Genomic DNA, 17,792 nt, shown 5'->3' with positions numbered 1-17,792 from the left:
CTCTGACCCAGCTCTGAAAGCTGTGTGGTATTGACCACACTAAATGTCTGATTTTAAGCAGTCAGGTTGTGCTATGATGGAAAGCCAACAATTGATGGAAAGAAGAGAACCTAAACTTTAATTTGATGTGCAACATGTTTGATTTGAAGCAGGTTTACCAGAAATACAGGAGGATAAGTTAGAATATAAAACCTGTTGGCTGCAGGCCTTTTGAAAACAGCTGAATGTAACCATAATTAATCAGTGTGCTGCTAGCCACCAGAAGGGGTAAAATCAACAATGTTGGACTCTATGAAAAGGTCTGAATCTGAGCTTTAAATTGAGGTGTCACTCCAGTAAATCAGATCATGCTAGCCTGAAAGACCAGGCTAAATATACAGAACAGATTTGACCTCTGACCCAGCTCTTTAAGCTGTGTGGTATTGACCACACTAAATGTCTGATTTTAAGCAGCCAGGTTGTGATAGGATGGAAAGCCAACAATTGATGGAAAGAAGAGAACCTAAGCTTTAATTTGATGTGCAACATGTTTGATTTGAAGCAGGTTTACCAGAAATACAGGAGGATAAGTTAGAATATAAAACCTGTTGGCTGCAGGCCTTTTGAAAACAGCTGAATGTAACCATAATTCATCAGTGTGCTGCTAGCCACCAGAAGGGGTAAACTCAACAATGTTGGACTCTATGAAAAGGTCTGAATCTGAGCTTTAAATTGAGGTGTCACTCCAGTAAATTAGATCATGCTAGCCTGAAAGACCAGGCTAAATATACAGAACAGATTTGACCTCTGACCCAGCTCTGAAAGCTGTGTGGTATTGACCACACTAAATGTCTGATTTTAAGCAGTCAGGTTGTGCTATGATGGAAAGCTAACAATTGATGGAAAGAAGAGAACCTAAACTTTAATTTGATGTGCAACATGTTTGATTTGAAGCAGGTTTACCAGAAATACAGGAGGATAAGTTAGAATATAAAACCTGTTGGCTGCAGGCCTTTTGAAAACAGCTGAATGTAACCATAATTAATCAGTGTGCTGCTAGCCACCAGAAGGGGTAAAATCAACAATGTTGGACTCTATGAAAAGGTCTGAATCTGAGCTTTAAATTGAGGTGTCACTCCAGTAAATCAGATCATGCTAGCCTGAAAGACCAGGCTAAATATACAGAACAGATTTGACCTCTGACCCAGCTCTGAAAGCTGTGTGGTATTGACCACACTAAATGTCTGATTTTAAGCAGCCAGGTTGTGCTATGATGGAAAGCCAACAATTGTTGGAAAGAAGAGAACCTAAGCTTTAATTTGATGTGCAACATGTTTGATTTGAAGCAGGTTTACCAGAAATACAGGAGGATAAGTTAGAATATAAAACCTGTTGGCTGCAGGCCTTTTGAAAACAGCTGAATGTAACCATAATTCATCAGTGTGCTGCTAGCCACCAGAAGGGGTAAACTCAACAATGTTGGACTCTATGAAAAGGTCTGAATCTTAGCTTTAAATTGAGGTGTCACTCCAGTAAATCAGATCATGCTAGCCTGAAGGACCAGGCTAAATATACAGAACAGATTTGACCTCTGACCCAGCTCTGAAAGCTGTGTGGTATTGACCATACTAAATGTCTGATTTTAAGCAGCCAGGTTGTGATAGGATGGAAAGCCAAAAATTGTTGGAAAGAAGAGAACCTAAGCTTTAATTTGATGTGCAACATGTTTGATTTGAAGCAGGTTTACCAGAAATACAGGAGGATAAGGTAGAATATAAAACCTGTTGGCTGCAGGCCTTTTGAAAAGAGCTGAATGTAACCATAATTCATCAGTGTGCTGCTAGCCACCAGAAGGGGTAAACTCAACAATGTTGGACTCTATGAAAAGGTCTGAATCTTAGCTTTAAATTGAGGTGTCACTCCAGTAAATCAGATCATGCTAGCCTGAAGGACCAGGCTAAATATACAGAACAGATTTGACCTCTGACCCAGCTCTGAAAGCTGTGTGGTATTGACCATACTAAATGTCTGATTTTAAGCAGCCAGCTTGTGCTATGATGGAAAGCCAAAAAATGTTGGAAAGAAGAGAACCTAAGCTTTAATTTGATGTGCAACATGTTTGATTTGAAGCAGGTTTACCAGAAATACAGGAGGATAAGTTAGAATATAAAACCAGTTGGCTGCGGGCCTTTTGAAAACAGCTGAATGTAACCATAATTCATCAGTGTGCTGCTAGCCACCAGAAGGGGTGAACACAACAATGTTGGACTCTATGAAAAGGTCTGAATCTGAGCTTTAAATTGAGGTGTCACTCCAGTAAATCAGATCATGCTAGCCTGAAAGACCAGGTTAAATATACAGAACAGATTTGACCTCTGACCCAGCTCTGAAAGCTGTGTGGTATTGACCACACTAAATATATGATTTTAAGCAGCCAGGTTGTGATAGGATGGAAAGCCAACAATTGATGGAAAGAAGAGAACCTAAGCTTTAATTTGATGTGCAACATGTTTGATTTGAAGCAGGTTTACCAGAAATACAGGAGGATAAGTTAGAATATAAAAGCTGTTGGCTGCAGGCCTTTTGAAAACAGCTGAATGTAACCATAATTCATCAGTGTGCTGCTAGCCACCAGAAGGGGTAAACTCAACAATGTTGGACTCTATGAAAAGGTCTGAATCTTAGCTTTAAATTGAGGTGTCACTCCAGTAAATCAGATCATGCTAGCCTGAAGGACCAGGCTAAATATACAGAACAGATTTGACATCTGACCCAGCTCTGAAAGCTGTGTGGTATTGACCATACTAAATGTCTGATTTTAAGCAGCCAGGTTGTGATAGGATGGAAAGCCAACAATTGATGGAAAGAAGAGAACCTAAGCTTTAATTTGATGTGCAACATGTTTGATTTGAAGCAGGTTTGCCAGAAATACAGGAGGATAAGTTAGACTATAAAACCTGTTGGCTGCAGGCCTTTTGAAAACAGCTGAATGTAACCATAATTCATCAGTGTGCTGCTAGCCACCAGAAGGGGTAAACTCAACAATGTTGGACTCTATGAAAAGGTCTGAATCTGAGCTTTAAATTGAGGTGTCACTCCAGTAAATTAGATCATGCTAGCCTGAAAGACCAGGCTAAATATACAGAACAGATTTGACCTCTGACCCAGCTCTGAAAGCTGTGTGGTATTGACCACACTAAATGTCTGATTTTAAGCAGTCAGGTTGTGCTATGATGGAAAGCCAACAATTGATGGAAAGAAGAGAACCTAAACTTTAATTTGATGTGCAACATGTTTGATTTGAAGCAGGTTTACCAGAAATACAGGAGGATAAGTTAGAATATAAAACCTGTTGGCTGCAGGCCTTTTGAAAACAGCTGAATGTAACCATAATTAATCAGTGTGCTGCTAGCCACCAGAAGGGGTAAAATCAACAATGTTGGACTCTATGAAAAGGTCTGAATCTGAGCTTTAAATTGAGGTGTCACTCCAGTAAATCAGATCATGCTAGCCTGAAAGACCAGGCTAAATATACAGAACAGATTTGACCTCTGACCCAGCTCTGAAAGCTGTGTGGTATTGACCACACTAAATGTCTGATTTTAAGCAGCCAGGTTGTGATAGGATGGAAAGCCAACAATTGATGGAAAGAAGAGAACCTAAGCTTTAATTTGATGTGCAACATGTTTGATTTGAAGCAGGTTTACCAGAAATACAGGAGGATAAGTTAGAATATAAAAACTGTTGGCTGCAGGCCTTTTGAAAAGAGCTGAATGTAACCATAATTCATCAGTGTGCTGCAAGCCACCAGAAGGGGTAAACTCAACAATGTTGGACTCTATGAAAAGGTCTGAATCTTAGCTTTAAATTGAGGTGTCACTCCAGTAAATCAGATCATGCTAGCCTGAAGGACCAGGCTAAATATACAGAACAGATTTGACCTCTGACCCAGCTCTGAAAGCTGTGTGGTATTGACCATACTAAATGTCTGATTTTAAGCAGCCAGGTTGTGATAGGATGGAAAGCCAACAATTGATGGAAAGAAGAGAACCTAAGCTTTAATTTGATGTGCAACATGTTTGATTTGAAGCAGGTTTACCAGAAATACAGGAGGATAAGTTAGAATATAAAACCTGTTGGCTGCAGGCCTTTTGAAAAGAGCTGAATGTAACCATAATTCATCAGTGTGCTGCTAGCCACCAGAAGGGGTAAACTCAACAATGTTGGACTCTATGAAAAGGTCTGAATCTGAGCTTTACATGGAGGTATCACTCCAGTAAATCAGATCATGCTAGCCTGAAAGACCAAGCTAAATATACAGAACAGATTTGACCTCTGACCCAGCTCTGAAAGCTGTGTGGTATTGACCATACTAAATGTCTGATTTTAAGCAGCCAGCTTGTGCTATGATGGAAAGCCAAAAATTGTTGGAAAGAAGAGAACCTAAGCTTTAATTTGATGTGCAACATGTTTGATTTGAAGCAGGTTTACCAGAAATACAGGAGGATAAGGTAGAATATAAAACCTGTTGGCTGCAGGCCTTTTGAAAAGAGCTGAATGTAACCATAATTCATCAGTGTGCTGCTAGCCACCAGAAGGGGTAAACTCAACAATGTTGGACTCTATGAAAAGGTCTGAATCTTAGCTTTAAATTGAGGTGTCACTCCAGTAAATCAGATCATGCTAGCCTGAAGGACCAGGCTAAATATACAGAACAGATTTGACCTCTGACCCAGCTCTGAAAGCTGTGTGGTATTGACCATACTAAATGTCTGATTTTAAGCAGCCAGCTTGTGATAGGATGGAAAGCCAACAATTGATGGAAAGAAGAGAACCTAAGCTTTAATTTGATGTGCAACATGTTTGATTTGAAGCAGGTTTACCAGAAATACAGCAGGATAAATTAGAATATAAAACCTGTTGGCTGCAGGCCTTTTGAAAAGAGCTGAATGTAACCATAATTCATCAGTGTGCTGCTAGCCACCAGAAGGGGTAAACTCAACAATGTTGGACTCTATGAAAAGGTCTGAATCTGAGCTTTACATGGAGGTATCACTCCAGTAAATCAGATCATGCTAGCCTGAAAGACCAAGCTAAATATACAGAACAGATTTGACCTCTGACCCAGCTCTGAAAGCTGTGTGGTATTGACCACACTAAATGTCTGATTTTAAGCAGTCAGGTTGTGCTATGATGGAAAGCCAACAATTGATGGAAAGAAGAGAACCTAAACTTTAATTTGATGTGCAACATGTTTGATTTGAAGCAGGTTTACCAGAAATACAGGAGGATAAGTTAGAATATAAAACCTGTTGGCTGCAGGCCTTTTGAAAACAGCTGAATGTAACCATAATTAATCAGTGTGCTGCTAGCCACCAGAAGGGGTAAAATCAACAATGTTGGACTCTATGAAAAGGTCTGAATCTGAGCTTTAAATTGAGGTGTCACTCCAGTAAATCAGATCATGCTAGCCTGAAAGACCAGGCTAAATATACAGAACAGATTTGACCTCTGACCCAGCTCTTTAAGCTGTGTGGTATTGACCACACTAAATGTCTGATTTTAAGCAGCCAGGTTGTGATAGGATGGAAAGCCAACAATTGATGGAAAGAAGAGAACCTAAGCTTTAATTTGATGTGCAACATGTTTGATTTGAAGCAGGTTTACCAGAAATACAGGAGGATAAGTTAGAATATAAAACCTGTTGGCTGCAGGCCTTTTGAAAACAGCTGAATGTAACCATAATTCATCAGTGTGCTGCTAGCCACCAGAAGGGGTAAACTCAACAATGTTGGACTCTATGAAAAGGTCTGAATCTGAGCTTTAAATTGAGGTGTCACTCCAGTAAATTAGATCATGCTAGCCTGAAAGACCAGGCTAAATATACAGAACAGATTTGACCTCTGACCCAGCTCTGAAAGCTGTGTGGTATTGACCACACTAAATGTCTGATTTTAAGCAGTCAGGTTGTGCTATGATGGAAAGCTAACAATTGATGGAAAGAAGAGAACCTAAACTTTAATTTGATGTGCAACATGTTTGATTTGAAGCAGGTTTACCAGAAATACAGGAGGATAAGTTAGAATATAAAACCTGTTGGCTGCAGGCCTTTTGAAAACAGCTGAATGTAACCATAATTAATCAGTGTGCTGCTAGCCACCAGAAGGGGTAAAATCAACAATGTTGGACTCTATGAAAAGGTCTGAATCTGAGCTTTAAATTGAGGTGTCACTCCAGTAAATCAGATCATGCTAGCCTGAAAGACCAGGCTAAATATACAGAACAGATTTGACCTCTGACCCAGCTCTGAAAGCTGTGTGGTATTGACCACACTAAATGTCTGATTTTAAGCAGCCAGGTTGTGCTATGATGGAAAGCCAACAATTGTTGGAAAGAAGAGAACCTAAGCTTTAATTTGATGTGCAACATGTTTGATTTGAAGCAGGTTTACCAGAAATACAGGAGGATAAGTTAGAATATAAAACCTGTTGGCTGCAGGCCTTTTGAAAACAGCTGAATGTAACCATAATTCATCAGTGTGCTGCTAGCCACCAGAAGGGGTAAACTCAACAATGTTGGACTCTATGAAAAGGTCTGAATCTTAGCTTTAAATTGAGGTGTCACTCCAGTAAATCAGATCATGCTAGCCTGAAGGACCAGGCTAAATATACAGAACAGATTTGACCTCTGACCCAGCTCTGAAAGCTGTGTGGTATTGACCATACTAAATGTCTGATTTTAAGCAGCCAGGTTGTGATAGGATGGAAAGCCAAAAATTGTTGGAAAGAAGAGAACCTAAGCTTTAATTTGATGTGCAACATGTTTGATTTGAAGCAGGTTTACCAGAAATACAGGAGGATAAGGTAGAATATAAAACCTGTTGGCTGCAGGCCTTTTGAAAAGAGCTGAATGTAACCATAATTCATCAGTGTGCTGCTAGCCACCAGAAGGGGTAAACTCAACAATGTTGGACTCTATGAAAAGGTCTGAATCTTAGCTTTAAATTGAGGTGTCACTCCAGTAAATCAGATCATGCTAGCCTGAAGGACCAGGCTAAATATACAGAACAGATTTGACCTCTGACCCAGCTCTGAAAGCTGTGTGGTATTGACCATACTAAATGTCTGATTTTAAGCAGCCAGCTTGTGCTATGATGGAAAGCCAAAAAATGTTGGAAAGAAGAGAACCTAAGCTTTAATTTGATGTGCAACATGTTTGATTTGAAGCAGGTTTACCAGAAATACAGGAGGATAAGTTAGAATATAAAACCAGTTGGCTGCGGGCCTTTTGAAAACAGCTGAATGTAACCATAATTCATCAGTGTGCTGCTAGCCACCAGAAGGGGTGAACACAACAATGTTGGACTCTATGAAAAGGTCTGAATCTGAGCTTTAAATTGAGGTGTCACTCCAGTAAATCAGATCATGCTAGCCTGAAAGACCAGGTTAAATATACAGAACAGATTTGACCTCTGACCCAGCTCTGAAAGCTGTGTGGTATTGACCACACTAAATATATGATTTTAAGCAGCCAGGTTGTGATAGGATGGAAAGCCAACAATTGATGGAAAGAAGAGAACCTAAGCTTTAATTTGATGTGCAACATGTTTGATTTGAAGCAGGTTTACCAGAAATACAGGAGGATAAGTTAGAATATAAAAGCTGTTGGCTGCAGGCCTTTTGAAAACAGCTGAATGTAACCATAATTCATCAGTGTGCTGCTAGCCACCAGAAGGGGTAAACTCAACAATGTTGGACTCTATGAAAAGGTCTGAATCTTAGCTTTAAATTGAGGTGTCACTCCAGTAAATCAGATCATGCTAGCCTGAAGGACCAGGCTAAATATACAGAACAGATTTGACATCTGACCCAGCTCTGAAAGCTGTGTGGTATTGACCATACTAAATGTCTGATTTTAAGCAGCCAGGTTGTGATAGGATGGAAAGCCAACAATTGATGGAAAGAAGAGAACCTAAGCTTTAATTTGATGTGCAACATGTTTGATTTGAAGCAGGTTTGCCAGAAATACAGGAGGATAAGTTAGACTATAAAACCTGTTGGCTGCAGGCCTTTTGAAAACAGCTGAATGTAACCATAATTCATCAGTGTGCTGCTAGCCACCAGAAGGGGTAAACTCAACAATGTTGGACTCTATGAAAAGGTCTGAATCTGAGCTTTAAATTGAGGTGTCACTCCAGTAAATTAGATCATGCTAGCCTGAAAGACCAGGCTAAATATACAGAACAGATTTGACCTCTGACCCAGCTCTGAAAGCTGTGTGGTATTGACCACACTAAATGTCTGATTTTAAGCAGTCAGGTTGTGCTATGATGGAAAGCCAACAATTGATGGAAAGAAGAGAACCTAAACTTTAATTTGATGTGCAACATGTTTGATTTGAAGCAGGTTTACCAGAAATACAGGAGGATAAGTTAGAATATAAAACCTGTTGGCTGCAGGCCTTTTGAAAACAGCTGAATGTAACCATAATTAATCAGTGTGCTGCTAGCCACCAGAAGGGGTAAAATCAACAATGTTGGACTCTATGAAAAGGTCTGAATCTGAGCTTTAAATTGAGGTGTCACTCCAGTAAATCAGATCATGCTAGCCTGAAAGACCAGGCTAAATATACAGAACAGATTTGACCTCTGACCCAGCTCTGAAAGCTGTGTGGTATTGACCACACTAAATGTCTGATTTTAAGCAGCCAGGTTGTGATAGGATGGAAAGCCAACAATTGATGGAAAGAAGAGAACCTAAGCTTTAATTTGATGTGCAACATGTTTGATTTGAAGCAGGTTTACCAGAAATACAGGAGGATAAGTTAGAATATAAAAACTGTTGGCTGCAGGCCTTTTGAAAAGAGCTGAATGTAACCATAATTCATCAGTGTGCTGCAAGCCACCAGAAGGGGTAAACTCAACAATGTTGGACTCTATGAAAAGGTCTGAATCTTAGCTTTAAATTGAGGTGTCACTCCAGTAAATCAGATCATGCTAGCCTGAAGGACCAGGCTAAATATACAGAACAGATTTGACCTCTGACCCAGCTCTGAAAGCTGTGTGGTATTGACCATACTAAATGTCTGATTTTAAGCAGCCAGGTTGTGATAGGATGGAAAGCCAACAATTGATGGAAAGAAGAGAACCTAAGCTTTAATTTGATGTGCAACATGTTTGATTTGAAGCAGGTTTACCAGAAATACAGGAGGATAAGTTAGAATATAAAACCTGTTGGCTGCAGGCCTTTTGAAAAGAGCTGAATGTAACCATAATTCATCAGTGTGCTGCTAGCCACCAGAAGGGGTAAACTCAACAATGTTGGACTCTATGAAAAGGTCTGAATCTGAGCTTTACATGGAGGTATCACTCCAGTAAATCAGATCATGCTAGCCTGAAAGACCAAGCTAAATATACAGAACAGATTTGACCTCTGACCCAGCTCTGAAAGCTGTGTGGTATTGACCATACTAAATGTCTGATTTTAAGCAGCCAGCTTGTGCTATGATGGAAAGCCAAAAATTGTTGGAAAGAAGAGAACCTAAGCTTTAATTTGATGTGCAACATGTTTGATTTGAAGCAGGTTTACCAGAAATACAGGAGGATAAGGTAGAATATAAAACCTGTTGGCTGCAGGCCTTTTGAAAAGAGCTGAATGTAACCATAATTCATCAGTGTGCTGCTAGCCACCAGAAGGGGTAAACTCAACAATGTTGGACTCTATGAAAAGGTCTGAATCTTAGCTTTAAATTGAGGTGTCACTCCAGTAAATCAGATCATGCTAGCCTGAAGGACCAGGCTAAATATACAGAACAGATTTGACCTCTGACCCAGCTCTGAAAGCTGTGTGGTATTGACCATACTAAATGTCTGATTTTAAGCAGCCAGCTTGTGATAGGATGGAAAGCCAACAATTGATGGAAAGAAGAGAACCTAAGCTTTAATTTGATGTGCAACATGTTTGATTTGAAGCAGGTTTACCAGAAATACAGCAGGATAAATTAGAATATAAAACCTGTTGGCTGCAGGCCTTTTGAAAAGAGCTGAATGTAACCATAATTCATCAGTGTGCTGCTAGCCACCAGAAGGGGTAAACTCAACAATGTTGGACTCTATGAAAAGGTCTGAATCTGAGCTTTACATGGAGGTATCACTCCAGTAAATCAGATCATGCTAGCCTGAAAGACCAAGCTAAATATACAGAACAGATTTGACCTCTGACCCAGCTCTGAAAGCTGTGTGGTATTGACCATACTAAATGTCTGATTTTAAGCAGCCAGCTTGTGCTATGATGGAAAGCCAAAAATTGTTGGAAAGAAGAGAACCTAAGCTTTAATTTGATGTGCAACATGTTTGATTTGAAGCAGGTTTACCAGAAATACAGGAGGATAAGGTAGAATATAAAACCTGTTGGCTGCAGGCCTTTTGAAAACAGCTGAATGTAACCATAATTCATCAGTGTGCTGCTAGCCACCAGAAGGGGTGAACACAACAATGTTGGACTCTATGAAAAGGTCTGAATCTGAGCTTTAAATTGAGGTGTCACTCCAGTAAATCAGATCATGCTAGCCTGAAAGACCAGGTTAAATATACAGAACAGATTTGACCTCTGACCCAGCTCTGAAAGCTGTGTGGTATTGACCACACTAAATGTCTGATTTTAAGCAGCCAGGTTGTGATAGGATGGAAAGCCAACAATTGATGGAAAGAAGAGAACCTAAGCTTTAATTTGATGTGCAACATGTTTGATTTGAAGCAGGTTTACCAGAAATACAGGAGGATAAGTTAGAATATAAAAGCTGTTGGCTGCAGGCCTTTTGAAAACAGCTGAATGTAACCATAATTCATCAGTGTGCTGCTAGCCACCAGAAGGGGTAAACTCAACAATGTTGGACTCTATGAAAAGGTCTGAATCTTAGCTTTAAATTGAGGTGTCACTCCAGTAATTCAGATCATGCTAGCCTGAAGGACCAGGCTAAATATACAGAACAGATTTGACATCTGACCCAGCTCTGAAAGCTGTGTGGTATTGACCATACTAAATGTCTGATTTTAAGCAGCCAGGTTGTGATAGGATGGAAAGCCAACAATTGATGGAAAGAAGAGAACCTAAGCTTTAATTTGATGTGCAACATGTTTGATTTGAAGCAGGTTTGCCAGAAATACAAGAGGATAAGTTAGACTATAAAACCTGTTGGCTGCAGGCCTTTTGAAAACAGCTGAATGTAACCATAATTCATCAGTGTGCTGCTAGCCACCAGAAGGGGTAAACTCAACAATGTTGGACTCTATGAAAAGGTCTGAATCTGAGCTTTAAATTGAGGTGTCACTCCAGTAAATTAGATCATGCTAGCCTGAAAGACCAGGCTAAATATACAGAACAGATTTGACCTCTGACCCAGCTCTGAAAGCTGTGTGGTATTGACCATACTAAATGTCTGATTTTAAGCAGCCAGCTTGTGCTATGATGGAAAGCCAAAAAATGTTGGAAAGAAGAGAACCTAAGCTTTAATTTGATGTGCAACATGTTTGATTTGAAGCAGGTTTACCAGAAATACAGGAGGATAAGTTAGAATATAAAACCAGTTGGCTGCGGGCCTTTTGAAAACAGCTGAATGTAACCATAATTCATCAGTGTGCTGCTAGCCACCAGAAGGGGTAAACTCAACAATGTTGGACTCTATGAAAAGGTCTGAATCTTAGCTTTAAATTGAGGTGTCACTCCAGTAAATCAGATCATGCTAGCCTGAAGGACCAGGCTAAATATACAGAACAGATTTGACATCTGACCCAGCTCTGAAAGCTGTGTGGTATTGACCACACTAAATGTCTGATTTTAAGCAGCCAGGTTGTGATAGGATGGAAAGCCAACAATTGATGGAAAGAAGAGAACCTAAGCTTTAATTTGATGTGCAACATGTTTGATTTGAAGCAGGTTTACCAGAAATACAAGAGGATAAGTTAGACTATAAAACCTGTTGGCTGCAGGCCTTTTGAAAAGAGCTGAATGTAACCATAATTCATCAGTGTGCTGCTAGCCACCAGAAGGGGTAAAATCAACAATGTTGGACTCTATGAAAAGGTCTGAATCTGAGCTTTAAATTGAGGTATCACTCCAGTAAATCAGATCATGCTAGCCTGAAAGACCAAGCTAAATATACAGAACAGATTTGACCTCTGACCCAGCTCTGAAAGCTGTGTGGTATTGACCATACTAAATGTCTGATTTTAAGCAGCCAGCTTGTGCTATGATGGAAAGCCAAAAATTGTTGGAAAGAAGAGAACCTAAGCTTTAATTTGATGTGCAACATGTTTGATTTGAAGCAGGTTTACCAGAAATACAGGAGGATAAGGTAGAATATAAAACCTGTTGGCTGCAGGCCTTTTGAAAAGAGCTGAATGTAACCATAATTCATCAGTGTGCTGCTAGCCACCAGAAGGGGTAAACTCAACAATGTTGGACTCTATGAAAAGGTCTGAATCTTAGCTTTAAATTGAGGTGTCACTCCAGTAAATCAGATCATGCTAGCCTGAAGGACCAGGCTAAATATACAGAACAGATTTGACCTCTGACCCAGCTCTGAAAGCTGTGTGGTATTGACCATACTAAATGTCTGATTTTAAGCAGCCAGCTTGTGCTATGATGGAAAGCCAAAAAATGTTGGAAAGAAGAGAACCTAAGCTTTAATTTGATGTGCAACATGTTTGATTTGAAGCAGGTTTACCAGAAATACAGGAGGATAAGTTAGAATATAAAACCAGTTGGCTGCGGGCCTTTTGAAAACAGCTGAATGTAACCATAATTCATCAGTGTGCTGCTAGCCACCAGAAGGGGTGAACACAACAATGTTGGACTCTATGAAAAGGTCTGAATCTTAGCTTTAAATTGAGATGTCACTCCTGTAAATCAGATCATGCTAGCCTGAAGGACCAGGCTAAATATACAGAACAGATTTGACATCTGACCCAGCTCTGAAAGCTGTGTGGTATTGACCACACTAAATGTCTGATTTTAAGCAGCCAGGTTGTGATAGGATGGAAAGCCAACAATTGATGGAAAGAAGAGAACCTAAGCTTTAATTTGATGTGCAACATGTTTGATTTGAAGCAGGTTTACCAGAAATACAAGAGGATAAGTTAGACTATAAAACCTGTTGGCTGCAGGCCTTTTGAAAAGAGCTGAATGTAACCATAATTCATCAGTGTGCTGCTAGCCACCAGAAGGGGTAAAATCAACAATGTTGGACTCTATGAAAAGGTCTGAATCTGAGCTTTAAATTGAGGTGTCACTCCAGTAAATCAGATCATGCTAGCCTGAAAGACCAGGCTAAATATACAGAACAGATTTGACATCTGACCCAGCTCTGAAAGCTGTGTGGTATTGACCACACTAAATGTCTGATTTTAAGCAGCCAGCTTGTGATAGGATGGAAAGCCAACAAGTGTTGGAAAGAAGAGAACCTAAGCTTTAATTTGATGTGCAACATGTTTGATTTGAAGCAGGTTGACCAGAAATACAGGAGGATAAGTTAGACTATAAAACCAGTTGGATGCAGGCCTTTTGAAAACAGCTGAATGTAACCATAATTCATCAGTGTGCTGCTAGCCACCAGAAGGGGTAAACTCAACAATGTTGGACTCTATGAAAAGGTCTGAATCTTAGCTTTAAATTGAGGTGTCACTCCAGTAATTCAGATCATGCTAGCCTGAAGGACCAGGCTAAATATACAGAACAGATTTGACATCTGACCCAGCTCTGAAAGCTGTGTGGTATTGACCATACTAAATGTCTGATTTTAAGCAGCCAGGTTGTGATAGGATGGAAAGCCAACAATTGATGGAAAGAAGAGAACCTAAGCTTTAATTTGATGTGCAACATGTTTGATTTGAAGCAGGTTTGCCAGAAATACAAGAGGATAAGTTAGACTATAAAACCTGTTGGCTGCAGGCCTTTTGAAAACAGCTGAATGTAACCATAATTCATCAGTGTGCTGCTAGCCACCAGAAGGGGTAAACTCAACAATGTTGGACTCTATGAAAAGGTCTGAATCTGAGCTTTAAATTGAGGTGTCACTCCAGTAAATTAGATCATGCTAGCCTGAAAGACCAGGCTAAATATACAGAACAGATTTGACCTCTGACCCAGCTCTGAAAGCTGTGTGGTATTGACCATACTAAATGTCTGATTTTAAGCAGCCAGCTTGTGCTATGATGGAAAGCCAAAAAATGTTGGAAAGAAGAGAACCTAAGCTTTAATTTGATGTGCAACATGTTTGATTTGAAGCAGGTTTACCAGAAATACAGGAGGATAAGTTAGAATATAAAACCAGTTGGCTGCGGGCCTTTTGAAAACAGCTGAATGTAACCATAATTCATCAGTGTGCTGCTAGCCACCAGAAGGGGTAAACTCAACAATGTTGGACTCTATGAAAAGGTCTGAATCTTAGCTTTAAATTGAGGTGTCACTCCAGTAAATCAGATCATGCTAGCCTGAAGGACCAGGCTAAATATACAGAACAGATTTGACATCTGACCCAGCTCTGAAAGCTGTGTGGTATTGACCACACTAAATGTCTGATTTTAAGCAGCCAGGTTGTGATAGGATGGAAAGCCAACAATTGATGGAAAGAAGAGAACCTAAGCTTTAATTTGATGTGCAACATGTTTGATTTGAAGCAGGTTTACCAGAAATACAAGAGGATAAGTTAGACTATAAAACCTGTTGGCTGCAGGCCTTTTGAAAAGAGCTGAATGTAACCATAATTCATCAGTGTGCTGCTAGCCACCAGAAGGGGTAAAATCAACAATGTTGGACTCTATGAAAAGGTCTGAATCTGAGCTTTAAATTGAGGTATCACTCCAGTAAATCAGATCATGCTAGCCTGAAAGACCAAGCTAAATATACAGAACAGATTTGACCTCTGACCCAGCTCTGAAAGCTGTGTGGTATTGACCATACTAAATGTCTGATTTTAAGCAGCCAGCTTGTGCTATGATGGAAAGCCAAAAATTGTTGGAAAGAAGAGAACCTAAGCTTTAATTTGATGTGCAACATGTTTGATTTGAAGCAGGTTTACCAGAAATACAGGAGGATAAGGTAGAATATAAAACCTGTTGGCTGCAGGCCTTTTGAAAAGAGCTGAATGTAACCATAATTCATCAGTGTGCTGCTAGCCACCAGAAGGGGTAAACTCAACAATGTTGGACTCTATGAAAAGGTCTGAATCTTAGCTTTAAATTGAGGTGTCACTCCAGTAAATCAGATCATGCTAGCCTGAAGGACCAGGCTAAATATACAGAACAGATTTGACCTCTGACCCAGCTCTGAAAGCTGTGTGGTATTGACCATACTAAATGTCTGATTTTAAGCAGCCAGCTTGTGCTATGATGGAAAGCCAAAAAATGTTGGAAAGAAGAGAACCTAAGCTTTAATTTGATGTGCAACATGTTTGATTTGAAGCAGGTTTACCAGAAATACAGGAGGATAAGTTAGAATATAAAACCAGTTGGCTGCGGGCCTTTTGAAAACAGCTGAATGTAACCATAATTCATCAGTGTGCTGCTAGCCACCAGAAGGGGTGAACACAACAATGTTGGACTCTATGAAAAGGTCTGAATCTTAGCTTTAAATTGAGATGTCACTCCTGTAAATCAGATCATGCTAGCCTGAAGGACCAGGCTAAATATACAGAACAGATTTGACATCTGACCCAGCTCTGAAAGCTGTGTGGTATTGACCACACTAAATGTCTGATTTTAAGCAGCCAGGTTGTGATAGGATGGAAAGCCAACAATTGATGGAAAGAAGAGAACCTAAGCTTTAATTTGATGTGCAACATGTTTGATTTGAAGCAGGTTTACCAGAAATACAAGAGGATAAGTTAGACTATAAAACCTGTTGGCTGCAGGCCTTTTGAAAAGAGCTGAATGTAACCATAATTCATCAGTGTGCTGCTAGCCACCAGAAGGGGTAAAATCAACAATGTTGGACTCTATGAAAAGGTCTGAATCTGAGCTTTAAATTGAGGTGTCACTCCAGTAAATCAGATCATGCTAGCCTGAAAGACCAGGCTAAATATACAGAACAGATTTGACATCTGACCCAGCTCTGAAAGCTGTGTGGTATTGACCACACTAAATGTCTGATTTTAAGCAGCCAGCTTGTGATAGGATGGAAAGCCAACAATTGTTGGAAAGAAGAGAACCTAAGCTTTAATTTGATGTGCAACATGTTTGATTTGAAGCAGGTTGACCAGAAATACAGGAGGATAAGTTAGACTATAAAACCAGTTGGATGCAGGCCTTTTGAAAACAGCTGAATGTAACAATAATTCATCAGTGTGCTGCTAGCCACCAGAAGGTTTAAAATGAACAATGTTGGACTCTATGAAAAGGTCTGAATCTGAGCTTTAAATTGAGGTATCACTCCAGTAAATCAGATCATGCTAGCCTGAAAGACCAGGCTAAATATACAGAACAGATTTGACCTCTGACCCAGCTCTGAAAGCTGTGTGGTATTGACCACACTAAATGTCTGATTTTAAGCAGCCAGGTTGTGCTATGATGGAAAGCCAACAATTGTTGGAAAGAAGAGAACCTAAGCTTTAATTTGATGTGCAACATGTTTGATTTGAAGCAGGTTTACCAGAAATACAGGAGGATAAGTTAGAATATAAAACCTGTTGGCTGCAGGCCTTTTGAAAACAGCTGAATGTAACCATAATTCATCAGTGTGCTGCTAGCCACCAGAAGGGGTAAACTCAACAATGTTGGACTCTATGAAAAGGTCTGAATCTTAGCTTTAAATTGAGGTGTCACTCCAGTAAATCAGATCATGCTAGCCTGAAGGACCAGGCTAAATATACAGAACAGATTTGACCTCTGACCCAGCTCTGAAAGCTGTGTGGTATTGACCATACTAAATGTCTGATTTTAAGCAGCCAGGTTGTGATAGGATGGAAAGCCAAAAAATGTTGGAAAGAAGAGAACCTAAGCTTTAATTTGATGTGCAACATGTTTGATTTGAAGCAGGTTTACCAGAAATACAGGAGGATAAGGTAGAATATAAAACCTGTTGGCTGCAGGCCTTTTGAAAAGAGCTGAATGTAACCATAATTCATCAGTGTGCTGCTAGCCACCAGAAGGGGTAAACTCAACAATGTTGGACTCTATGAAAAGGTCTGAATCTTAGCTTTAAATTGAGGTGTCACTCCAGTAAATCAGATCATGCTAGCCTGAAGGACCAGGCTAAATATACAGAACAGATTTGACCTCTGACCCAGCTCTGAAAGCTGTGTGGTATTGACCATACTAAATGTCTGATTTTAAGCAGCCAGCTTGTGCTATGATGGAAAGCCAAAAAATGTTGGAAAGAAGAGAACCTAAGCTTTAATTTGATGTGCAACATGTTTGATTTGAAGCAGGTTTACCAGAAATACAGGAGGATAAGTTAGAATATAAAACCAGTTGGCTGCGGGCCTTTTGAAAACAGCTGAATGTAACCATAATTCATCAGTGTGCTGCTAGCCACCAGAAGGGGTGAACACAACAATGTTGGACTCTATGAAAAGGTCTGAATCTGAGCTTTAAATTGAGGTGTCACTCCAGTAAATCAGATCATGCTAGCCTGAAAGACCAGGTTAAATATACAGAACAGATTTGACCTCTGACCCAGCTCTGAAAGCTGTGTGGTATTGACCACACTAAATATATGATTTTAAGCAGCCAGGTTGTGATAGGATGGAAAGCCAACAATTGATGGAAAGAAGAGAACCTAAGCTTTAATTTGATGTGCAACATGTTTGATTTGAAGCAG

The sequence above is a fragment of the Centroberyx gerrardi genome, chromosome 8, assembly GCF_048128805.1.
Source record: "Centroberyx gerrardi isolate f3 chromosome 8, fCenGer3.hap1.cur.20231027, whole genome shotgun sequence".
Taxonomy (NCBI): Eukaryota; Metazoa; Chordata; class Actinopteri; order Beryciformes; family Berycidae; genus Centroberyx; species Centroberyx gerrardi.
The sequence above is the reverse complement of the archived record's forward strand: the minus strand, read 5'-3'. Positions refer to the sequence as shown.